Source organism: Monodelphis domestica, chromosome 4 (genome assembly GCF_027887165.1).
Source record: "Monodelphis domestica isolate mMonDom1 chromosome 4, mMonDom1.pri, whole genome shotgun sequence".
NCBI classification, from domain to species: Eukaryota; Metazoa; Chordata; class Mammalia; order Didelphimorphia; family Didelphidae; genus Monodelphis; species Monodelphis domestica.
This window is the reverse complement of record NC_077230.1, coordinates 7,441,598-7,464,690: the sequence shown is the minus strand read 5'-3', so window position 1 is coordinate 7,464,690 and position 23,093 is coordinate 7,441,598. Positions and strand designations below refer to the sequence as shown.

Here is a 23,093-nt window from a genome sequence, read left to right as displayed (position 1 = left end):
AGATTTTTGCTAATTGAAAGAATTAAATTTAAAAATAAAAAGAGATCTGGGTGAGAATTAAGAGTATAATCAATGGCTGTTAAAAATAACCTTTTCTCTGCAAAGCTGTACTATATGGCATTCAACTCTTGAATTTAATTGGAGCTAGTACAGTTCAGTAGAAAGTATATTGTATTAGAAGTGAGGAGATCCATGTTCTAGATATATCACTAACTGACTACTGTAAACCTTAAAATTTCTTAGATTTATGAATGTTGGAAATTTCACCATTGGGAAATTTCATACTGGGAAAAAATTTCCTACTGATAGTAAGAACTCTATTGGAATGTGAAACCCTTTGGCATGCGAGGATCCTTCTCCCTACTTGGGACTGCTTTAGGACAGAAACCTTTTGCTGAACAATGGAAAGGGCTTTGACGTATGCTTAAGCATAGAACAGGAAGTTCTTTGAGTCATGATTGACTTTAGAATTGATACAATAGAGATACTTGGAATGATAGAACCAGGTCTTGGAAAATACAATCTCCACCCTACTTAGAGTAACAGGATTTAAGAAGGGCTGCAGCATAGATCAAAATTTAATTATTTGAGAATATGACCTTCAACAGACATGTGCAAAGCCACAGACCTCTGGGCAGTCCTGGGTTAAACTAGAGCCACCATTGGCACAGGGAAGACATGGACAGTGATTGGTAGATGTGAGAACTGAGGGGAGGGAACTTAGATGGTTTCCTTAAAGATAGAGGGGTCTGAGGACAGAGGGAGGAGAGTTTTTTTGCTCTGAGAGGAAGAGGTTTTGCTCTGAAGGAGTCTGAGAGGAGAGAGGTCCTGGAGGGAGAGCTCCTGGAGAGGTCTTGAAGGAGGCTGTGGAAGGAGAACTCAGGAGGAGTCAGGAGGAGAATTCTCTGGAAACATTTCTTGAAAGGAGGCTCTCTTGAAGGTGGAGCCTGAGGTTGGCATGAGAAGCCTTACCTAGAGAGATCTTGGGTGAGTGATAAACCAACTGACTGATTTATTCATTCTTATTCCTTTCTTCCTTTCTCTCTTTTTCTATTGATTAATCAGTGTATTATAAATTAAATTTCTCTATAAAACCCAGTTGGCTTGGGCATATTCATAAATTGGGAATATATTCCCTGGCGACCATCTTGTATTTATATAAACCCAAGACACAGTAGAAAACATATTTCAGCGGTCATAATTGTTATATATTTCCCTTGCTCCCAAAACATTTTAATTATCACACTACGGACCTTTGGAAAAGACACTGAAGCTCAGATTCTTCATCTGTAAAATAGAGATAACACCTGTGCTGCCTCCTTCATGGGGTTATATAATGAAAGGATACAATGAGATGATGAAAATGAAAATCTCTGAAAAGTATTTACTCATATGCCATTGCTGGGAAAATGCAGGGATTTCTTCTGAAATCGTATAAGCTCAACTGTGTGATAGAAAGCAGCTTAAATCATTCCTCGCCCCAAACTTTGAAAATGAGGATTGACTATCAGGACTGTAGGTGAGAACAGAATCTGCAAACTAATGTTCTGTCAGAAAGAATAAGCTATTGCTAAGATAATATTTGTAATGGCCTCAATGAGGAATGAATGTATTTTGCTCTCCTCATGTCAATGGAGACACACTCCTTAACCTTTTTTTCTAGGGCTCAATAGAAAAAGAAAGAACTAGCTCTGATATCTTTAAAAAAAATCCTTATCTTCTGTCTTAGAATCAATACTATATATTGGTTCTAAGGCAGAAGAGTTGTAAAGGCTAAGCCATGGGGGCCAAGTGACTTGCCCAAGGTCACATACCTAGGAAGTGTTTGAGGTCATTTTTGAAACCAGGACCTTCTGTCTCCAGGCCTGGCTTTCTATCCACTGAGCCCCTCTGATATCATCTTTTCCCCTTTAGTATTAATAAGCTCATGGAGTGTATGTGGTGTTTAGGGAAGGCAGTTACCTCTGGTGTAAGGGCTTGCTGAGCCCTTTTTAGGGCTATGTTTCTCCTTTGGTGTCCACCTATCATTCAACTCTCACCTGTGGCTCCAAGAAGCTGTAGCATGCACAGCAGCCACATCCCTTCAAACTATCTTGGCAGGTGGACTAAACCAGGTTGAAGGTAATCAACAGGCCTCAAGCATGTCAGGGAGTTAGTTGGAGTATCTACCCCAGGCATGGGAAGACTTTCCCCAGTGGATGGAACAATTTGATCCAATGGCCATGGAAGTGGCAGAAGCAGGTGCTGTGGAGTGCTTAGAGCGTGTTCAGACATCAAAGAAGCCATTCCCCGCATCCTGAGCCCTCACCAGAGTTTTCTTGACTCTTGTTTACCATTGTTGACTCTGGAGCCATCTCAAATCTAATTTATGCTCCAGCCAAAAGACATCACTATGTCATTTTGGTCCTTTACAAAGGACAACAACCAACCAATTTTCCCTCTTCAGTAGAGGGATGCTCATGGAGCCATAATGTGTGGTACTTTGTGTCAAGCTAAGCTCATGGGGTCCATTAAGAGTACATAGCATATATTATCTGATTTGAAGCAAGAACTCTTGAAATAGGAAGTGCAAGTATTATTATTGCCATTTACTAGCTAAAGAAAATGAAACTTAGGGAGATGAATTGCCCAGAATGATACAATTGACAGGTAGTTCCTTCATTCTAAATTCACTGGAAATATGTGTGTGTGTGTGTGTGTGTGTGTGCGTGTGCATACACACACACACACATTTATATTCCATCTTTGTAAACTGGGCTTCTCTGGTCATGCCCAGTTCTCCTAACATGGAGCCAATATTGTGCCCAACGTGCCTAAAATGGAGCCAGTTGCAACACTTTCCATGTGGACGAAGTAGCCTCCTTTGATTGGCTGCCCGAGACTTTAAACAAGTGAATTTGAGACAATCAGACTTTTCCCCTCTTCCTTTCTGCTGCTTCCTTTTGGGTAACTCCAAAAGGAAGATTAGAGTTTCCCCACAGCATGGATGCCATGAACTAGACCGGCAAGAGAGGAGGGATTTTCCTTTTCCTGCTCCTTCCCTTTTCCCTCCAAGAAATGGACCTCTGGGATGTTTGATGTGCTTGTTGTTAGCCCTCATCAGTTTGGAGTGCCAGGGATGATCTCTATGGAATAGGAGCTATAATCATGGAAACTTCGGAGCCAGAATTGCAGGCAGAGACTACAGTAGGCAGCAAGTGTGTGGTGAAAATCCTGCAAAGCCAGGGTAGCTGGCATTTAAGTCCAGAGGAGGATTTGGACTTGGGAATGGGACTATGATCTGTGAGAACCACAGTGAACTAGTAAACCTGCTTCCCTTCCCTTCCCCAGAGACAGAGGTGGTACAAAGGGAGGGGGATTCAACTGCAAGTGTTGGGGGAGTCATTTTGTATATTTCCTTTGGAAACAGGTCAGATTTTTTCCAATGTATTGATGGGTTTTGTTGAATTTTTATCTATTTTTAAAAATTCTTTGTTCTAACTAAGGGATGGCTTTCTGGAAGTGGAGCTCAAGAGGGATAAAAGGAAAAGCGAAGTAGGGAAAACAAAAGATACCAATAACCCTTTATTTTAAAAAGAAAACCTATGGCTTTTCCCAAGGCTGGACTGCTCCTCCAAGGCATGGCAGAAGCCCCACAGAAGTGCGTGCGGTCTCCTGAAGAAGATGGAGAGGGTGTTTCAACGCTGAATTGACTCAACACCAAATTGTGTAGAATAACTGACTTCAAAGGGATGTCTAGCATATTGCAAGTTTTTAAGGGAAAATAGCAATTAAAAATAAGCCTTTCTGTGTAAAAGCTAAGGAGCTGTTAGTGGCTAACAGAACTCTGGTGCCAGGGTCACCCCCTGTCATTGGGAGGAACAAAACTGCTACCAGTTGGAGCATTCGGAAGAACTTGGACACTCTCCGTCCCCTCAGGGTGCCACAAGATCGGGGGCAGGTTGAAAAGGCTCCCTGACCTTCCCGGAGTCTGTTCCGTATTCTTTTATGAGCGTGCGCTCAGTTCTGTTTGGTGAAGTGCTCAGAGATGTGCGCTTTTTAAGCCTAGAAAACTGGTGAATGACGTCTTCTTTGGCTTTCGGGCAGCGCTTCCTCTTGTTGTCACTCCGGCCTCTGCCTGTCCGCTCCCACACGTCCTGCTCCCTCCTCCTCCGCTCCCCCCTACTGGATTTTATTTCAGGAGGTGCCCTTTCAAGAGTCACAAGTCACGCAGCACTCACGTTCCGTCAAGACACACATCTGCAGCCCTGCAGCCATTTATGCCCGGCCCCATTTGTCCTCCTTGCGAATTCTCAAGGAGTTCTGCCCGAGCTTAGGAGCCGAAGGAGGAGGTCACAGAGTGCGTCTCCCCCTCACCTCCGCGCCCAAAGCGTCCCTGAGCAGCCTCATTCGTCGATTGGCTGCTGCATTTCCTCGTGCACGTGGGACATAAAGCTAAAGTGCTGCCTGCATTTCTCGGGTCTTCTCACGTCTCTCCAGGTAACGTTCAGTGCCCTGCTTCAAGGAAGGAAGGAAGCGCTCGCCTGGTGAGAGGAACGTCCCCCTCCCTCTCCCCTATCGTGCCTCCTCCCAGTGATGGGAAAGGCGGCCACGTGTCTGCAGCCCAGGCTGGGTGCCAGAGAGGTCCTCCTGCTGTGTAGCATCACTTAGGTGGATCTTCACACCCCAGCAGTGACGGCGCTACTACCAGAAAGATTCCATGCAATTCAGTAAAAATCGGCGCCAAGCACGAGATGGCAAAGACAACGCTGGAAATCCTTCTCTTCATGGAGTTTGCTTCCACTGGGAGAGATGGCGGTGGGCATGTGCACTGTGAAGCCTCTTCTGACCCGGATCCTCCCTCACCCCAATGACTCTATATTCAGCTCGTGCATCAGTTGTATGTACTCGTCCATCACACGGATTATTGTCCTCCAAATCGCATTGACGCACCGCAGATGCTTGGGAAAAATTCTGGCCACCACAAATCCCCAGGGAGATTGGAGCTGCTCTCCCTCCAGTCTGGCTTCCTCGCCTGCTCACTGCTGCCACCGGCTACTTTCCCATAACCACAATAATATGAAATTTAAAATAAAAATGGATGAAAAGAATGCATTAGCATAGAAATATAGATGTATACACATCTAGTATTTATACATACACATATACATGGAGTCAAGAAGACCTGAATTCGAATCCCTACTCTTGCTAGCTGGGTGAACCTGACAAATCACAACCTCACTTCAGTCTCAGTTTCCTCATCTGAAAAATGAGGAATAATAGCACTTACCTTACAAGGTCAGCCTGCGAATCAGATGAGATAATCTATGTAAATTACCGAGTCAATCATAAAGTACTCTGTGTACTTTTATTATCATTAAGTAATAAGAATGATAATAATCTCTTCAGAGGATCAAAGGTGATGAGCAAGTATGCTCTGAAATCTCAAATTGCCAGAACCCTCTCTATTCTGCTACAGTGTATGTAGCTCATAGCTTTTACCATGCCTATCTTTCTTCCAGGTGGTCTGAGGAACTGAGATGTGAAACCAGGGAACTTGGGAGGAAGATAGAACCTGTTGGATGGACCTCACTGTCATAAGCTTATGGTTTGTCCTGGCTTCAGCTCCAATTAGTTCTTCCAGGTGCTCATCTGCTGCCTCCTCTGATTTGTCCCACTTCTAGGTGGCATCTCAAAATTTAGATGGAAGTTTCTCACCACCGCTGTAGCTATTGTCACTGGACTCTCACCAAGGTCTTTGAACCATCTTACTCAAGAACTCTCTTATCATCCCAGGAAAAGTCCTAAAAATCACTGTAATCCTCTGGAGATCTTCAAAGGCTTTTGTGATCCCAGGAAGGTCCTCTAAAATCTGAGGTTTGGGGGGCAGCTGGGTAGCTCAGTAGATTGAGAACCAGGCCTAGATATGGGAGGTCCTAGGTTCAAATCTGGCCTCAGGCACTGCCCAGCTGTGTGACCCTGGGCAAGTCACTTGACCCCCATGGCCTAGCCCTTACCACTCTTCTGCCTTGGAACCAATACACAGTATTGATTCCAAGACCGAAGGTAAGGGTTTAAAAAAAATAAAATAAAATCTGAGGTTTGAGGGCTATGTAATTTGTAAATAAATAAATACGTACATATTGAGCTGTTTTCATTTCCTGATAGTGCAAAGTGGGGGGGAGGGGTAGCTTGAAACCATTGACATAGATGTAACTTTCATTTTGGTTCAGTCTGGTTCCATGTGTTCTAAAACCAGTTTATACCAGGCTTCAAGAGCCAATTGTTAGTTTTCATTGTGAGCATTCACACATAGGAAATTCACAAATGCCACAAATCATGGCTTGATTTATTGTTTTATTGACTTGGGATTTAAAGTGAGGGAGGAAAAGTTAATAATGCATATTAACCTTAAAAGTGTGCCATGGGCACATTTTCCCCAGTTTGGGTCAATATTTGGTATTAATGACTCTCAAAGCTGAAAGGAGTACATCATTCATTATGCTTACTAAGTCATGCTATTCATTTTTCAATTCCATCTACCAATTACTGAAAGGTTTTTGTTGACATTTGGCTACTAGATTTCTATCCTAGCTGATCTCAATTACTTATTCTCGCAAACTACATTTTTATACTTTAACAAATGGGGTTAAGTCCCGCTGGAATTTTTGTCGACAAGATTTTTAACCAGACCCAAAAATTTTTGCTTCCAAGTTGTTGTTTCAGCAAAACTAGTGTAGATATTTGTAATTATTGTTGTCTTCAGCAACAAAATCCTAGTTTTAATGTCTTCCTAGTGGGGATGACGTCATATAATTATTAGTGAATATCTCAAAGCATTATTATTATTTCAAATAAGCTTCTTGATAATTTTGAACATATTGGCCAACTTCTTGTCAAATCTGATTAAACCATCATTTTTTTTTTATTTCATATTATGGCTGAGGAAAAACTCCTTATAGGTGTGTCATCCCTATACAGATGATTTCCGGATCTTTATATATATCTTTAACTCTCTCTCTGTCTCTATATATATGTATTTATACTTTATATACATATATATATATACTTAATTCTCTCTCTGTCTCAATATATATTTATACTTTATATATATATCTTTAACTTCTCTACTGAGTTCCTGTCTCGTGTCATCAATTGCCTTTAGGAATTCAAGACGTTGTGCTGCTATGTCAGACTCTACATGACTGGAACAGAACTCCATCTCTTTTCCCCAATACCTTCCCCTCGCCTAAGCCTTCCTATTCATGTTAAGGACATCACCATTTTGCCGCTCACCTAGGCTCATAATTTCTAGGTCATTTTCAGCTCTTTCTCTACGCTCTCTCCACATATCCAAACTGTTGCGGTCTCCTCACTTCTATCTTGGCAACATCTATAAATTCCATCCACTGCCATAGTTGCCATGATGATGAATTGTCTCGAATCTCTCCTCACTTCACTGGAAGAATGGAATCATTTAGGCAAGGGTTTGTCTTGGCAAGGAGATAAACCTCTTCATCATGTTAGAAAGGAGTGAAGGAGGAGATAGTGGCAGAAGGAATGTGCAAGATGTGAGATAAGGAGGAGAGAAGAAGAGAGCTTTTGGTGAATGGTGGAGAGAGCCATGGAAGGTTTGAGGAGGAATGAAAAGGTTGATAAGCACCATGGTGGAGAGAGGGATAATGTTTTGATTAGAAAGGTATAAAAGAATTTCCAGGCAGCAGTAAAGGAACAGTTGAGATTGTATAACATAAATTAGTAATGCGTCTTGTCAGAATGGTGGTGTGATTTTCACTAGCTTGTTCACTAGCATAAGTGAGTGATCTAAGGCTGAAGCTTGGGAGAGCACAACTGGTGTTATCAAAGGACAGGGAAACTCCTGATAAAAGGACAACTTAGAATTAAACTGGTTTACCAAGGAGTCAAGATGGGGAAAGAAGCAAATGGAATGGTGGCCTGAAAGAGAACTGAGGAGTAGAGATCTGAATCGTTGGGGTGAACACAGAGCAACGTTTGGTACTGGAAGGTGGAAATTAGTGTTGGTATTGGAGAGGTGGAAATCCAATAGGTTTCGATCAGATAAGGGAATTTCAGAGTTCATGAACATGTTGTTGTCCAGTCATTTCAGTCATGTCCAACTCTTTGTGACCCCATTTGGGTTTTTGTTTTTTTTTGTCAAAGATACTGATATAGTTTTGCCATTTCCTTCTTTAGCTCATTTTGCAGATAAGGAACTAAGGTAAATGCAGTTGTGACTTGTCCAGAGTCACATCGTTAGTAAGTGTCTGAAGCCAGATTTGACTTCATAAATGTGAGTCTTCTCAAATCCTGGACTTCTGCTCTATCCACTGAGCCACCCTTAACTCATAAATGAAAGTGGTGTATTTATGGGTAATGGCAAGATCAACCACATGACCATATTTGTGTGTAGATGGGGTGGGGTGGAGGAGTAAGTCAGAAGAAATTAGTAAATCGAGGAACCGGGAGGCTAAAGTGCTATGGAGATTTCAATATATATGTTGAAGTTCTTTAGTAAGAGTTGAGGAGACAAAAATTATGAGCTAGATACCGTACTCATTGAGGAAGAAGGAGAATGCCCTGGAGATCTGTTAACAAGTCACCAAGATTTTAATTGGGTGGTAGATGTGGACTGCATGAACCTTAAAAGAGAGATTGCTGAACGATGGTGGTAGGGGGAAAATAAAAATGAGAAAAATCTGTTCATTTGGGCAAATACTGAAAACTAGGCAACTACTCCTACTCTGTGATTTATTAACTACACTACATCACAATACCCTGAAATGAATGGGCAAGGGTTCCACAGTCATCCCCCCCCCCATGATGGGAAACTCCCCCTCTTCCCTCAAAATAGTTTATGTGTTGTATATGCCTAAATGAGGGTGCCAACCCATGTTTAAAGATGAGCAAAGCAGAATTTCTTTCCTTTTGTAGATTAAAAATAAGTATAAATACAAATTCTATTTTTATTTTGAACGTCATCAACAATATTCTAATATACAAAGAACAAGATAGAAAAGAATAAACTTTGAATTTCTTTTATACTTTATCTTTAATAAATATATTAAATAACAAGGTCATTTCTTCCTCTACTCCAAAGGATTGTCTTCTGTACCAGTTCTGGCATGCATATTCAACTTTGGAGACCACTACTCTGGGGCATGAGATGGTCCATCTATGAATCGTTTGTGTCCGTGTTCATGGAAGCCCATGGAAGCACGAAATGTTTCATTAGATTTGATCATGTGACTGGGCAGCTCTACAACACAAAGAAAAATATTTTTGAGGGAATCACTGCAATCCTTCGCAATTCAAAATTCTAATCATCCAGACAGGAGACCATCTAGGGAGTTATATGGATTTAATGAGTACTTCAAAGCGTCTTGCAATATAGGAAATAATTACATTTTAACAGATTGGATCACAGCTATGCCCAAATGGCCAGAGCTAGTAAAGAGTAACTTTATTTGCTGTATTCATTTGTAAAAGCAAATTTTGGCTTCAGGATTTAGTAATATTGCAATGATCCTGCAGTGATCCTGATAATTATAAAGCACCTTAAGGTTTGCAAAAATGCTTTACATACGTAATCTCACTTACTAAGCACACAAGCTGCTTAAAAGCTTATTGGTTGTATGTATCAGTGAAAGTTTCAGTTTTATTAAATTTAGGCTCCTGCATGCTCCTTTTTAGTGTGTGCTATAAAATCAAATCAGCTCCACGGATAATGTAATCCATATGTTGGATTGCTTGCTTCCCATACATACAGAAATATCTCAGTTAGCAAGTTTTTTTTTTTAACATTCTGTTAGAAAAATACATGGCAGTAATATAAAGCCTGTTTTATTCACCTTTTGCTCAATAAAAAGGTTTTTGTTTTTATTTTGTCCTGAAAGAATGTAAACTTTTTGATTGCAGAGACCATTTTATATTTTTCTCTGGATTTCCTAAGTACTGAGCACATAGTAGGAGCTTAATAAATTCTTCTTTGTTGTCTGATTAAAGCATGAAAACCGTTCTGGACAATATCTTCTTTACAAGGCTCAGAGTTGTCCTGACATGGTGAAAATGTGTATACATGTAACACGTCATATTTCAACATTTGTGATACTCAGTAAATTCGTTAAATGTTTAATTTAGCCAATGCTTGATCTCATTTTGGAGAGTTAGAAAAACCATAGGCACTTGCTCCATTTTCTTTAAGTTCATGAGCAGCATCATGTGGCTTTCATTACTTTAGGAGTAAAGTGCTCCTCGAATTTATTGATGAAGCCGAATGCAGAACTAAGGATGTGGGCAAATCTGCTAGGCATGGCCAGAAAATACGAAGCTTCACATTTTAGTCAATTTATCCTATGATTAAAACAAAATTCGATAGGATGTATTTTAGAGGAAGAAATATTTAAACTTATTTTTCTCATTTTAGGAACAATGACTTTCTGTCTACAAGTGCACATTGGACTGGACTGGACTAGATCTTCATGAGTGGACCGAGAAATGTCTCTGGCATGTTTCCTTCCTGCCCCTCCCCGATAGTCATCCCATATAATCCCATATAGTATTTTAAAGAGTAAAAAAAAATGGCACAACTGATAGATAGATCGAAAAAAGTCCCCAGATAGGTCCAGTGTGTAACACACTTCAATAAAAGGTGGGTTCGGGCTTTCTAATTTCTCTTCATTTAAGTAATGCTTGATTTTCATAATTTTGTTGTATCCACTTTTCATTTCAAGGTTTTTCGTTGTTTTTTTCCATTTCCATTCTTGTAATAACTGTGCCTATTTTTTCCTTGGCTACACTTAACTTCTGTCTGCATCAGTAAATCTTTCTGTGCATCTCTGTATTCATTACATGCATCATTTATTAGCATAGTACTATTTCATTACATTTAGGTACTCCATTTTGCCCAGCCATTCCCCAATTGAGAATCATCTACTTTGTTTCCAATTCTTTGTTATCTCAAAAATGTTTAGTAGTGAGGTGGCACAGCTGAGAGAGCACCACGCCTGCAGTAAAGAAGACTCATCTTCCTGAGTTCAAATCTGGCCTCAAATACTTAAATAGGTGTGTGACACTGGGCAAGTCACTTAACCTCAATTGCCTCATATATAAAATGAGCTAGAGAAAGAAATGGGAAACCATTCCAACGGCTTTGCAAGAAAACCCCAATGGGTTTACAAAGAGTCAGGCATGGCTGAAATGACGGAACAATAACAAATAAATAGTTTGGTGTAGATAGGGACGTTCTTCTTATCAATAACTTCCATGGGGTATAAGCACAGTAATGGAATCTGGTTCAAAAGGGTATGGTTGTCTTGGGCATTTGATATCCTTTTCCAGATTATTCTATTCCCTCCGGCATTTTCTGCTTCCTTTCCTTTGATTTGAAGGCCATTCTCCTGATGACTCAGAGAAGTTATTGTTTCTGAATTAAATTGTTAAATTTAACTACTATATGTCTTGGAGTTTGCAGCTTTGGGCCTTTTCCCCCCAGAGGAAATCTATGAGTTCCTTCAATGGTATTTCATTCTCTATATTTTCACTTCTGTCCAGTTCTTTTTTAAATGATGTTAATGGTGTTAACTTTTTTTGTTCTGTCACGTTCTTCTGGGGGCCTCTGATTTTTAGGCTGTCTCCTGTCTTTGAGGTCAGTATGTTTTGCTTTCATAGAGAATATAGTTTCTTTGAATGTTACTGGTTTTTGCTTTTCTTCTTCTAGATTGGCTTTTGCTTCTGTATATTCATTTTTCCAATCTATTCTCTCTTTTGATTCTTTAGTAGGATTTGTCATCACAGATTCCATTTTGCCCATTATTTTTGCTATATAGGCCATAAACTCTCCTTTCATAGTTTTCATTTCTCTATTGAACCAATCAGAAACAGTGTGTTGTGGTTCCATATTATCCTCAAATTTCACAGTCTTTTGTTTCACCAAATGTTGAATCATTTTCTTTCACTTTGTAGTATTTTCTATTTGAATAGCTAATCATGAATGCCTAAACCCATTTACTAAGGCTGGACACCATATTTCTTTCTGCTGTTAATGTTTTCATGCTGATTTATCTGTTATATTCAAAAACTTTGAGTTTTCTTCTTGAGATGGTTGGTAATTTCTGTTCTCTTTCCCACTCCCACCCCCCAACACATACCTTATTTTCCTTTAATAATCACTTATCAGCTTCTCATAAAGATTTCCTTGGAGGCTGAATCTCAAAGCATCTCAGCCTCTTTTCACTCCTTTCACTAGGGCAATCACAGTATGCCAGCCTAGATCTCTGCCCCAAGTTGTGTTTTGTAAATTTTTGTTTTGTAAAATTAAATCTCAATAATAAAAATATTATATTTTAGAGATTTATTAAATGATCATTAGAAATCAAGGAATAAAGAGGATACAAAATAAAGACCACATGCCCATGCTGATCAACCAGTTCAAACTTACCACCACAAAGCTCGGGACATGAAGTAAAAGAAGGTGGGATCCTTTACGTCCTTGCCTAATATCCCCTGAATACAGGAAGTACATAAGGACAGGAAGTCAGTGGGCTCCTGGGAAATGTAGTTCTTTTTTATAGGGTAAGAGATTTTCAATTATACATTCCCCCTGAGATCCATGGAAGACTAGTCTTATCAATGGATCTTATAAACATAACCAACTTTGAAATTACAATAATTTGAGGATAAGAGAACAAAACCAATGATTTCTAGGTGCATTGACAAAAAGCCAGCTAGGAGGCAGTCCTCTTTGGCATAAGAGTATACATACAAAACAAATGCATTCAATCCCACACAGTTCAAATCACCATATCCCAAAGTTCACTCTGGATCTTCTGGTGCAGCTTGTTGTCTGTGGAAGCATCTTCATGGTGCCTTCTCCAAACAGTTCACTTTCTGGATTTGGAGAGGTAACATGTTTCTTAACCTAAAATTATTCTCAAAAAGAATTTAAACTTTGCAATTTAGAATAATTATACATTTCCTCCTGAAGAGGGTGTTGAAAAACACAGGGATCAGTTAGGAATAAATGGCTGTGTTATGAGGTAAAAGAATCAATTGGCAAGAGAAATTAAAAACATCAAAAAATCCAAATAAAAAAAGATAATTTCTGGATGAAATATAAACTATCGAAGTCTTATGTGTAAAAATTCTAAGAAAAAGGAAAAATAAGTCTATAACAGGTCCTTGAATCAGGGCCCAATTAAAGTGATTTAAACAATTGTGCATTTGCCCAATCAGTAGGCAGGACTATAGAAAGTTTGCCACACCATGAAAGACAGAAAAGGGACTAGATTATAAGAGCCAGGTAGGAACCAAATTTGAGATACTTGAAGGAATATGGGACAAGGAAGACCTACCTTTAACACAAGTTAAACAGCTACAACCTCAAACCCCACACAAGTTCAGGTCCTTTTGTCTTGCCTCCAAATTTTCATCAATCCCATTGGGATTGGTTGGTCTCTTTGACTTTGTGCTCAGTTGGCACTATGCAGTTTAGCTTTGTGTTTCTTTGGCACTGTGCAATGGCTCCTTTTGTATTCTCTTGTCCTGGAATCAGACAGAATCATTAAGCAAAGTCCCATAACTTTTTTAAACAATCAATGGCATCATTTTATAGTCTAAAGCTTTTGGGGTATGCATTGACATTATAGCAAACATATTTTAAACTTATATTATCACAAAATAAAAAAAAGTTAAAGAAAAATATTCTCACCAAAAAAAAAGAGACCCTTTTCCTTTTTAACTTAACCACTGTGTGAGTACAAACAATTTTCAGAATAAAACAGTAATACAGTAGATAATGCACATTCAAAGGAGTACCAAAATCCCCCAAATTCACAATATCCCAATTAATTACAATAGCAAACAAACCCACTATCACATTTCATATAAGCTGCTGTATGATAAAAAAAAAAACCTATGAACTGATGGATTTTTATCACAATTTTTACACATAGCAAATCTTTCAACCTTGGCAAATATATTTTTAAACAAAGTAAAACTTATTTGGGTCTGGAACATCACCAAGAAATCTAGATTGTTCTGCTGAAAGTAAATTAAACTGAAGAATTTTACAGGAGCTCTTTTTGGCTTCCTGCTTCATATAGATACATTGGTAGGAACATTTCTTTGTTTCTCTATCTTTGATTCAACATTCTTTAAAATATAAATACAAAAAACCCCTCATTCATTCAGAATCCACTAGTTAATTAAAATTATTTCTGAAGACCCCTTAACATTACAATTAAATTCTTATCTTATTAAATTCTCTAAAGGTTGTTAGCCAGGTGGAGTTCATCCATCATCTACGTGACAATTAACAAATGGAAAATGGAAAAAAAATGTTTGTGGGCTTTTACAATATTTTTACTATTTTGTTCAGTAGCCATAGGGGAAAGGTCACAGAATATGTCTAATAGTTAAAACATAGTAGTTTAAAATGATTCAGTGTAACAGAACAGTATCAAATATATTAATATATGAACTTAAAACAACAAAATTAAATATTAAATAAAACAATCAGCAAAATATGATAAAATACAGAGACTTTCATAAAAATAATGGAGTCTGAAAAGGCTTAAAATCTTCACCTCCAATCTCTTTAGAATTCCTTTCTCCATCCATTCAGATTCCTTTTGTCAGAACTGTGGTATTTCCCATAGCAAGAGAGAACATGGGTTTGAGAAATCTCAAACTGGATGAATCTTAGAGAATGGGCAGGCCCAAATGGCAAAGATTTGTAGGGGGATGAATTTCCTCCCCTGAATCTCAGGCAGGATAATTGAAAGGATTAGTGGTAGAAAGAAAAAAAAAAACATCCTAAAGCTGGAAGCTGTTTGAAATAGGTAATGCACTGCTCTTTCATAGAATACACCATGCTTGTAATCAGCTTTCTGTTTGGAAGAGTCTCTTCCTTCTCCCTGTCCCTCCCCCAACCTCCCCCCCTCCCCGAGGTAACCTGCCATGTGGAGGTTAATTGTTGCCTAAGGAAAGAACACCCTAGTTTTTTACCATTTGCCCTGACTCCTAGCTTGGCACAAAGGAGGAACAAGGAATGAAGAACTCAAGCAGTTGGACAAGAGAAGCAGTTTATCTCTTCTTCACCAAGAGTCTCCCAGCTAAAAATAGCCCAGCCAGTAGGGAGAGCAAGCAATTCGGCAAAAAGTAGGAAAAGAAAAATGCAGCAGCTCCAAAGAGAGTTGGAGTTTGTGAGGGTGGGCAAAAAGCCTTGGCAGGAGAAATGTGTGTTAAATAAATTATCTAGGCTATCTTTAAAAAAAAATTGAGAGAGTTTCTCATCCTTTTCAGTCACCAACAATGTAAAATCTAAAATTATATCTCTAATCATAAAATATTATATTTTAAGAGATTTATTAAATGATCATTAGAAATCAAGGAATAAAGAGGATACAAAATAAAGACCACGTGCCCATGGCTGATCAGTTCAAATGCTCGCTTTACCGCCACCAAGCTTGACAGGAAGTAAAAAAAGGTGGGATTATTCATGTCCTTGCCTAATATCCCCTGTCTACAGGAAGTACGTAAGGACAGGAAGTCAGTGGGCTCCTGGGAAGTGTAGTTCTTTTTTTTAGGGTAACACATTTTCAATTATACAGTTTTAATGGGCAGGATGGTCCTAGGTAAATGCTAAGTATTTTCCCTTATATTTAGTGAAGTATTATACCCCCTCCCACTCTCATGTGCTCTCTATCCAACACTGGGTCTTGTCCTAGTGTTCTGTTCTTGTCTGTTCCTCAGTTCCCTGGCCCAGCACCAGCAGGTCAAAGAGTGGCCGCAGTGGTGCTATTGGATTGATTTTTTCGTAGTTTGGGTTTCTGAAGGTCTGAGAAGAGGGTGCAGTAGGATGTGGTGGTTAGCTCTATTTCAAGTCCAAACACGTGTCCTCTGTTCCCAGTTCTCCTGAAGAGATTCATGACTGTGTGGCCCCAAAGAGTTTCTATAATCTGGAGATCTGCAGAGGTGGACATCTCTCACTCCTGACTGACACAGATTTTTGCAGCCTGGATCCACGATTTTCACAGCCCTGGGAAGAGAGAGCGGAGACTAAGTGTGGGATTAAGTTTTGTTTCTAGCCTGTGTGGGGTGACTAGTATAGCCTTGGGGCCAGTAGTGTCCAATGTGGGGGAGGGGTGCTGAGTGAATTCAGTGGGGAAGTCAGTTCATGAGTTTGTTTGTTTAAACTTTCTTTGGGATTTTGAACAATTTAAATCATGGAGATAACCAAAGTTTCTTTGCCTTCGGTGTATAATTTCTGTTTTGGAGAGGTTTGAGACAATGAGAGAAGATGTTTCGTCCTCATTTTTTTAATCATGTAACCCACAAGTCTGGCCTTGTAATGTTTTCTGACATTATCTGTACCAGCAAACTAGTGAGGCATCAGCTATCAATATGTGTAATGGACCGGAAGCTCCCAGTTCTGATCAGCATCAGTTTATGGAGCTTTGAGCCCGAGACTATATACTTTTTCCTTCCGAAGAAATGTGAGCTGACCCTTTCCACTAGCAGAGAGAGAGAAGAGCCAACTGCCTTCTCAGGCACAGTCACTGTCCCATGGTTCCAGATGGCTTGGATGGATAGTTGCTACCCTCCAATGGTTTCCAATTGACGGCAGACAGCTATATGGGCTGATTCTTTTTTTGGTAGGGGTCAGGATGGGGGTGGAGACTTAAAGGGCCTGAATGGAAATACTGTCTATATTTGAAAATTGGTGACTTCGAACCTTGGCCCGAATCCTCTCTGCCCAGCCACCCACACAGCAGATTCAAAAATCCAAGACATTCTGTGGGCACTATTCATGTGTTAGCATCATCCGCACTTGGAAAACAGAAGAACTCATCTCTGAGCCTTGCTAACCCTAGAATAACAGATCTTCATTTCCAGCAAAGAAGGAAGAAAACCTCAAAGTGTCAGTGACGAGGGAAGAAGTGAATGTGTTGACTCCCTACATACCTCAACAGTAAGCTGAGGAAAGGGTGGCCAGGGAGACTGTGCTACCTAGGAGCGGGGCGACATACCCAGAGTGAACTTCGACCAACCTCCCCATCCCTACTTCCTGCCATCTCCTATAGGAAGTCTAATCCCATCTCACCAGCTCTTAATGCCCTTCCCCCAGAAATAAGTTGGGGTGAATTTTTGTATTTTATTGATTATATCCATGTGGTTTCCTCCCTATTAATTGTCAACTTTCTAGGGCCATTGTGATTCCAGCTTTATCTCCTTAGCATCTAGCACAGTGCCTACTACATAAAGGTTGCTTAAATTAAAAAACATGAATACAGGGTTAGGTGACTCAGTGGGTGCTTCCTAGCTATCTACCCTGAGCTTAACCCCGATCGCCTCGCCCTTACTGATCTGCCTTGGAACCAATACACAGCATTTATTCCAAGATGGAGATGAAGGGTTCTAAAAAAGAATGAAGATATGGATGATGTAGAAATTCTATTTTTTTTTAGGAAGAATTACACATAGCCAATTACTGTGATAACTTATCACTAAACATGCCTTTGTTTTCAGTGGTGAATTTTAGACTGCAGAGCAAACATAACTGATTTTATTGAAGAATTAAAACATATTACGTATGACTGACCTTTTCTTAGAGCGACTTCCTCTTGGGGGAATCGTCCCCTCTCTTTATCATTCCAGTGTTTCCCTATTATTTAATCTGACTTTTCCCTTTTCTCATCATCTCAGTATTCATTTCAAATCAAAATTTTCTCAAACTTTTCTTCCCATCCAAAATCTTTATATTTTGGTATAATATATTAATTTCACTCTTCTTTCCCTTAAGGAAATGAAGAAAAGCTATCTATCTTCCCCCCACTGTTTCTGTCATCTGCTGATTTGTTTTTTTTTTCCAGTAAGCCATCGTTTTTCTTTGTTACCCCAATAGCGTCCACATACCTACGTGAGAGTAATAGAAGTGGCCTATTGTTACATGTGGGATATCTATGACAGCTCTTCAAGGTGAGGGAAATCTCACACAAGCTCAAACAATCAGCCCTGTATTTCCCCCCTTTTAGAGACTGACAAATCAATCTAATCTGCTTTAGAGACCACTTTTGTTGGTTTTATAAGCTCTTTGAGTGTAGCGATCATGTCTAACTTATACTTCCATATTCTCCACCACCAGCTTATAGTATGCACTTCACTTGAATGCTGATTGAGTCAGCTATATGGTTGTGCCTCAGTTTAAGCCGATAAGGACTGGATCAATGATTTTGTTAATAAATAGGGAAAATATTTGTTGGCACCTAGGTGAGGAAATCGCATAACCAGTGGAGTCTGGCTTTTTCTCTGCAACTTCTAGACTTAGAGAGTTGACTCTAGAACACTTAGTGTCTTGTACTGGGTCACAAAACTTTATCAGACTGAGGTAAGATTTGAATTAGGTCTGTCTGGATTTGAAACTAGCTCTTTATCCAGAATGTCAAACTTCCTTTAAAATTCAGTGTAAGGGGACAGCTATGTGGCTCAGTGGATAGAGAGCCACGCCTAGAGATAGGAGGTGCTGGATTCAAATTTGAACTTAGAGACTTCATAGCTGTGTGACCCTGGGCAAGTCATATAACCTGGTAATTATCCAGCTCTTATCATTCTTCTGCCTTGGGACCCATATTTAGTATTGATTTTAAGATGAAAGGTAAGGGTTAAAAAAATTCAACATATGATTTAGAATTATGCCCAAAGGGCTTTAAAAGAATGCATGCCAGCAATACCATTATTCGGTGTATACTTCAAAGAGATTTTTAAAAATGGGGATGGACCTGTTGGTACAAAAATATAGCTTTACTTTTTGTAATGGCAAAAAATTGGAGAATGAGGGGTTTTCCTTCAAAAGGGGAATGGCTGAACAAATGATCATGATGGAATACTATTGTGCTATAAAGAATGATGAACAGCTTGATTTCTGTAAGACCTGGAAAGACCTCCATGAACTGATGCAGAGTGAAATGAGCAGAACCAGGAGAACATTGTACACTGAAAGTGAAACATTGTGGGATGATCAAATGTAATGAACTTTGTTACTGATAGCAGTGCAGTGATCCAGGATAATCCTGAGGGACTCATGAGAAAGAACACTATCCTCCTCCAGAGAAAGAGCTGTGGGAGTAGAAATACGGAAGAAAAAGATATGATTTATCACTTTTTTGAATGGGTATATGATTTGGGGTTTTGGTTTTAAAGATTGTTACAAAAATGAACAAAATGGAAAGAGGTTTGGAGTGATAATACATGTATAACCCAGTGGAATTGCCTGTCAGCTCCAGGAGTAGGGAGGGAAGAGGAAAGAGAGAGCACACAAATCATGTAACCATCAAAAATATTTTTTAAAATAAAAAAATTACATTAAAAAACTCAATATTAGAAATTTTCATTTTATCGAAAAAGTGAATTTTAGAGTTTTGAAGACTATTTAATTCAGTGTTTACCTGAACTGTCTACTAAGTGGTTGCCATCTCTACTGATAACTTAAGTTATCATTATTCTCCTGCAAGCCCTCTGTGGACCAGCCAGATTGGCCTTCTACCTGTTCCCCTCTCTGTGTGAAGATACAGGATGTCCTCTAGCCTGGAACGCATTTTCTTTCCATCTCCACATTTCATAATTTTCCTTTCCTTAAAGGCTCAGCTCAAGTTCCAATTTATGTGAGGGACTTTCTTGTATAACCCAGTGCTTTGCCTGCTACAATCACTATGGAGGAGGGCGGCTTTTCTGACCACGATACCACTTTCTGACAGTTGTTTTGGAGGCAGTCCCAGTGTCTGTGTACTCGGTGACAAACACTGTGTATTTTATATGTATTTCATGTATACTTGAGGGTTTATTCTAAACTGTTTATATATTTATGTGTTTTATTTGCGGCTCCACTTTACTAATTTGTCTTGGAAAATGAGCTTTTTCAGGTATTTTCACCGTCAAAAGAAAATAATCATGACTATGGCTAGAGGTGTAGCTTTAATACCAACATGCTCTTAGTTCAGGTCTTCTGCTGGCAGGAAGTGAGGCACTTGTGAGTCACTGAACAAAGAAACTTTATTTTCTTCTAATAGCAAGAATATGTATCAAGGATTCAGTAGCATTTTCTGGAAAGCTATCTAGTTACTAAATCCCCAGTGGCATGGTAACTTTCATGGTCTCAGGCACCCATCAATTCTAAGAAGTCCAGATTATACATGATTTTTTTATGTATGTGCCTTTCCAAGGCAGCAGAATGGTAAGGGCTAGGCAATGGGGTTAAGTGACTTGCCCAGGGTCACACAGCTAGGAAGTGTCAGAGGTCAGATTTGAACCCAGGACTTCCTATCTCCAGACCTGGCTCTCAATCCACTGAGCTATCCAGTTGCCCCCTGCATGTGGTTTTTTATGGTCCTAGACCTGGAAGTTGTATCAGGGAAGGTGAGATCAGTCAGGTTGTATAGAAGGAAGAAGCTTCTTCAGGAAAGCAGGGACTAAGGAAAGTTTCAGAGAGTTCATATTTGTGACCTTTCCTAGATGTTATTTTATATCTGTGAACGTTTCTTTATAAAACATTCATTCAATAATCTGAGTTGAATGAGTCCCAGAAGTTGCAACCCTCTGTGGCCACCCTTCTCCAATGGCCATCAAATTAGCCAACCAGAGCCCTTTGGGTTCTTTTTTTTTTCTTTTTTAAAACCCTTACCTTCCATCTTGGAGTCAATACTGTGTATTGGCTCCAAGGCAGAAGAGTGGTAAGGGCTAGGCAATGGGGGTCAAGTGACTTGCCCAGGGTCACACAGCTAGGAAGTGGCTGAGGCCGGATTCCCTTTGGGTTCTGAGAAGCAGGTAGAGCAGCAGCCCGAGACCACATGTATCACCATTATTTATTTATGTATTTTTTACCATTAACATGGACAAAACTCTGCTACCATTTTATTAGGTTCCTATCTTTTTATTGTCACTGATGAAGGGTTTTCGGTGTTGCTCCCCAATCCCATTTTCCCCATAAGCCTCAAGTTTTTATTGAGTGATTTTGCACAGTGCAGTGATTTTTAATAGCTCACGTCAGGTTGTAGCAGAACTGACTGTACTCAGAAGCTGTCACCAAGGGAGCGGATAAGGTCCAGGCTACCATAAGTGCAGGCTTTAAGACACTCAAGCTGGGACTTTCCAGCGATGGAAGGGAGGAAACACTCCCTACTGATCTATAATCTCAATCAAAGATGTGAATTGTTGATTTCCAAAGGATTCCAGAATTCCCTTTTCACGTAGGCAAACTTTAATCACTTCAGTTGTATCTGACTCTTTGTAATACCATTTGGGGTATTCTAGGCAAAAATACTTTGCCATTTCCTTCTCCAGCTCATTTTACAGATGAGGAAACTGAGGCTAAAGTGTCTTGCCCAGGGTTAAACAACTGAAGTGTCTGAGGGTACATTTGAACTCAGGGAGATGAGTCTTCCTGAATTCAGTCCCAGCAATCTATGCACTGCACTACCTAGCTACCCTTCTCTTATTCTAAAATGGCCCAAAGTTGATCAGAGTAACTTCTCAAAATAGTCAGCAGCCATTCTCATCTAGAGAATGAGGTTGTTGAACCTAAGAAGACCCTGTCCTTCATGTTTGTCTAAGATGAGTATTCGTTTCGTGGTTATTTTCTTAGATAAAGAACGTTCATCTCTTTTCTGGAATTGACAGCTTCTTCCCAGGAAATAATGCTCCTTTAGAACTTCGGTCTTGGCTCAGGAACCCATTTCTGACCCCTTTCCACGGAATGGAGAGGAAATAACTGAAAGGGAAGAGTAGACCGTAGTAGGTTTCTTCTACCAGCGACAGTGACTTAAGTAAATGACACCAACCCTTGGGCAGTAGCTTGAAGTAATAGGAGATAGAGATCATTGTAGAGAGAGTCTCTCCCTGCCATAAGAGATTTACTTCTTCAGAATCCACATCCCGACAAAGCTGAATACTTAGACTAGAGATTGTGGCTTAGGGTGGGAGTATCATTGCTGCTTCTGCTAGTAGAACTTTGGTCCCTTTTTGCAACTGGTAGCACGTCAAGTTTACCCCAAGACTAAAGATACTGGATTTTTTAAATTCTGAAGGGAGAGAGGATTCTGGGTAATATATTGTTCCACAGAGGAACAGCTGAAATAACATTAAAAATGGTTTTGAAGGAAGCTCAATCTTTAGACCTATGTAGTCTGTGCTGAAAAGAAGCATTAGCCTGTGTTTTCTGCCTTTTTTTCCATCAGGCTTGAACCCTTTCTTACAAGGAAAAGATGAGGTGTCAAGGGAAATCAAGCCTTTCCTTTCTGAAACCTAAACCCCCCAAACTGTCACTTTTCAACTATATTAAAAAGCCCACAAAAGAGCAGGTAAGGGAAGTAATCACTTTGTTTTACCCTCTTTAATTTGTTTGCAGTAACTCATCCCTGGGAAGCTCTTTCATTCCTGTTTTCTACTTTCTGCTTTTTTTTGAGTGCTTACTAAGATTCTGTTTCTGAGGCCCTAATAGATTTGGGGTTTGGGGGATACGAAACAGGTGGAGTGACGGCACTGTAAGCTTTTCACAAGTGAGATATTAAAATCTTGTTTCACTTTTTGAGACAAAAGTATGGCTACTAACTGCCGAAATTTTAATAACGAAAAAAAGGACACTCTCTTCTCTGTAAAAATGTAGATTGATGCTCTCATCATTTTTGCAGATGACCTGAGAAAGTTAAAATACATAAAGTAAGACATTACCTCTACTTTCATTTATCTCAAGTAATGTGGATCTCAATTTGTCTTTACTCTGTAGCTATTCCTCACTGTCTACCCTGCCTCCTTCTCTTCATTGACCACTCCCTTGTAACAACAACAACCATCTACTTCAATAAAAATAAATGACATGGCAGCAGTTAGGTGGCTCAGTGGATTGAGAGACAGGTCTAGAGACAGGAGGTCCTGGGTTCAAATTTGGCCTCAGATACTTCCTAACTGTGTGACCCTGGGCAAGTCACTTCACTCTCATTGCCTGGTGCTTACTGCTCTTCTGCCTTGAAACCAATACACAGTATTGATTCTAAGATGGAAGGTAAGTTTTTGTAAAAAAAAGTAAATGACATAGCAGCTTCATC

At 39.7% G+C, this 23,093-nt stretch overlaps 1 long non-coding RNA gene across 2 annotated transcripts; it reads right to left on the bottom strand.

The window, feature by feature from the left end:
• Positions 1–9,075: 9,075 nt before the first annotated feature.
• Positions 9,076–14,866, bottom strand: LOC130458934 (uncharacterized). Of its 2 annotated transcripts, none has more exons than XR_008918282.1 (3): positions 14,583–14,866; positions 12,437–13,539; positions 9,076–9,256 (listed from the first exon to the last, which is right to left on the bottom strand). It is a non-coding gene; the product is annotated as an uncharacterized LOC130458934 (long non-coding RNA). The 2 variants fall into 2 exon arrangements; XR_008918281.1 differs by having other exon boundaries at positions 13,350–13,539.
• Positions 14,867–23,093: the final 8,227 nt, after the last annotated feature.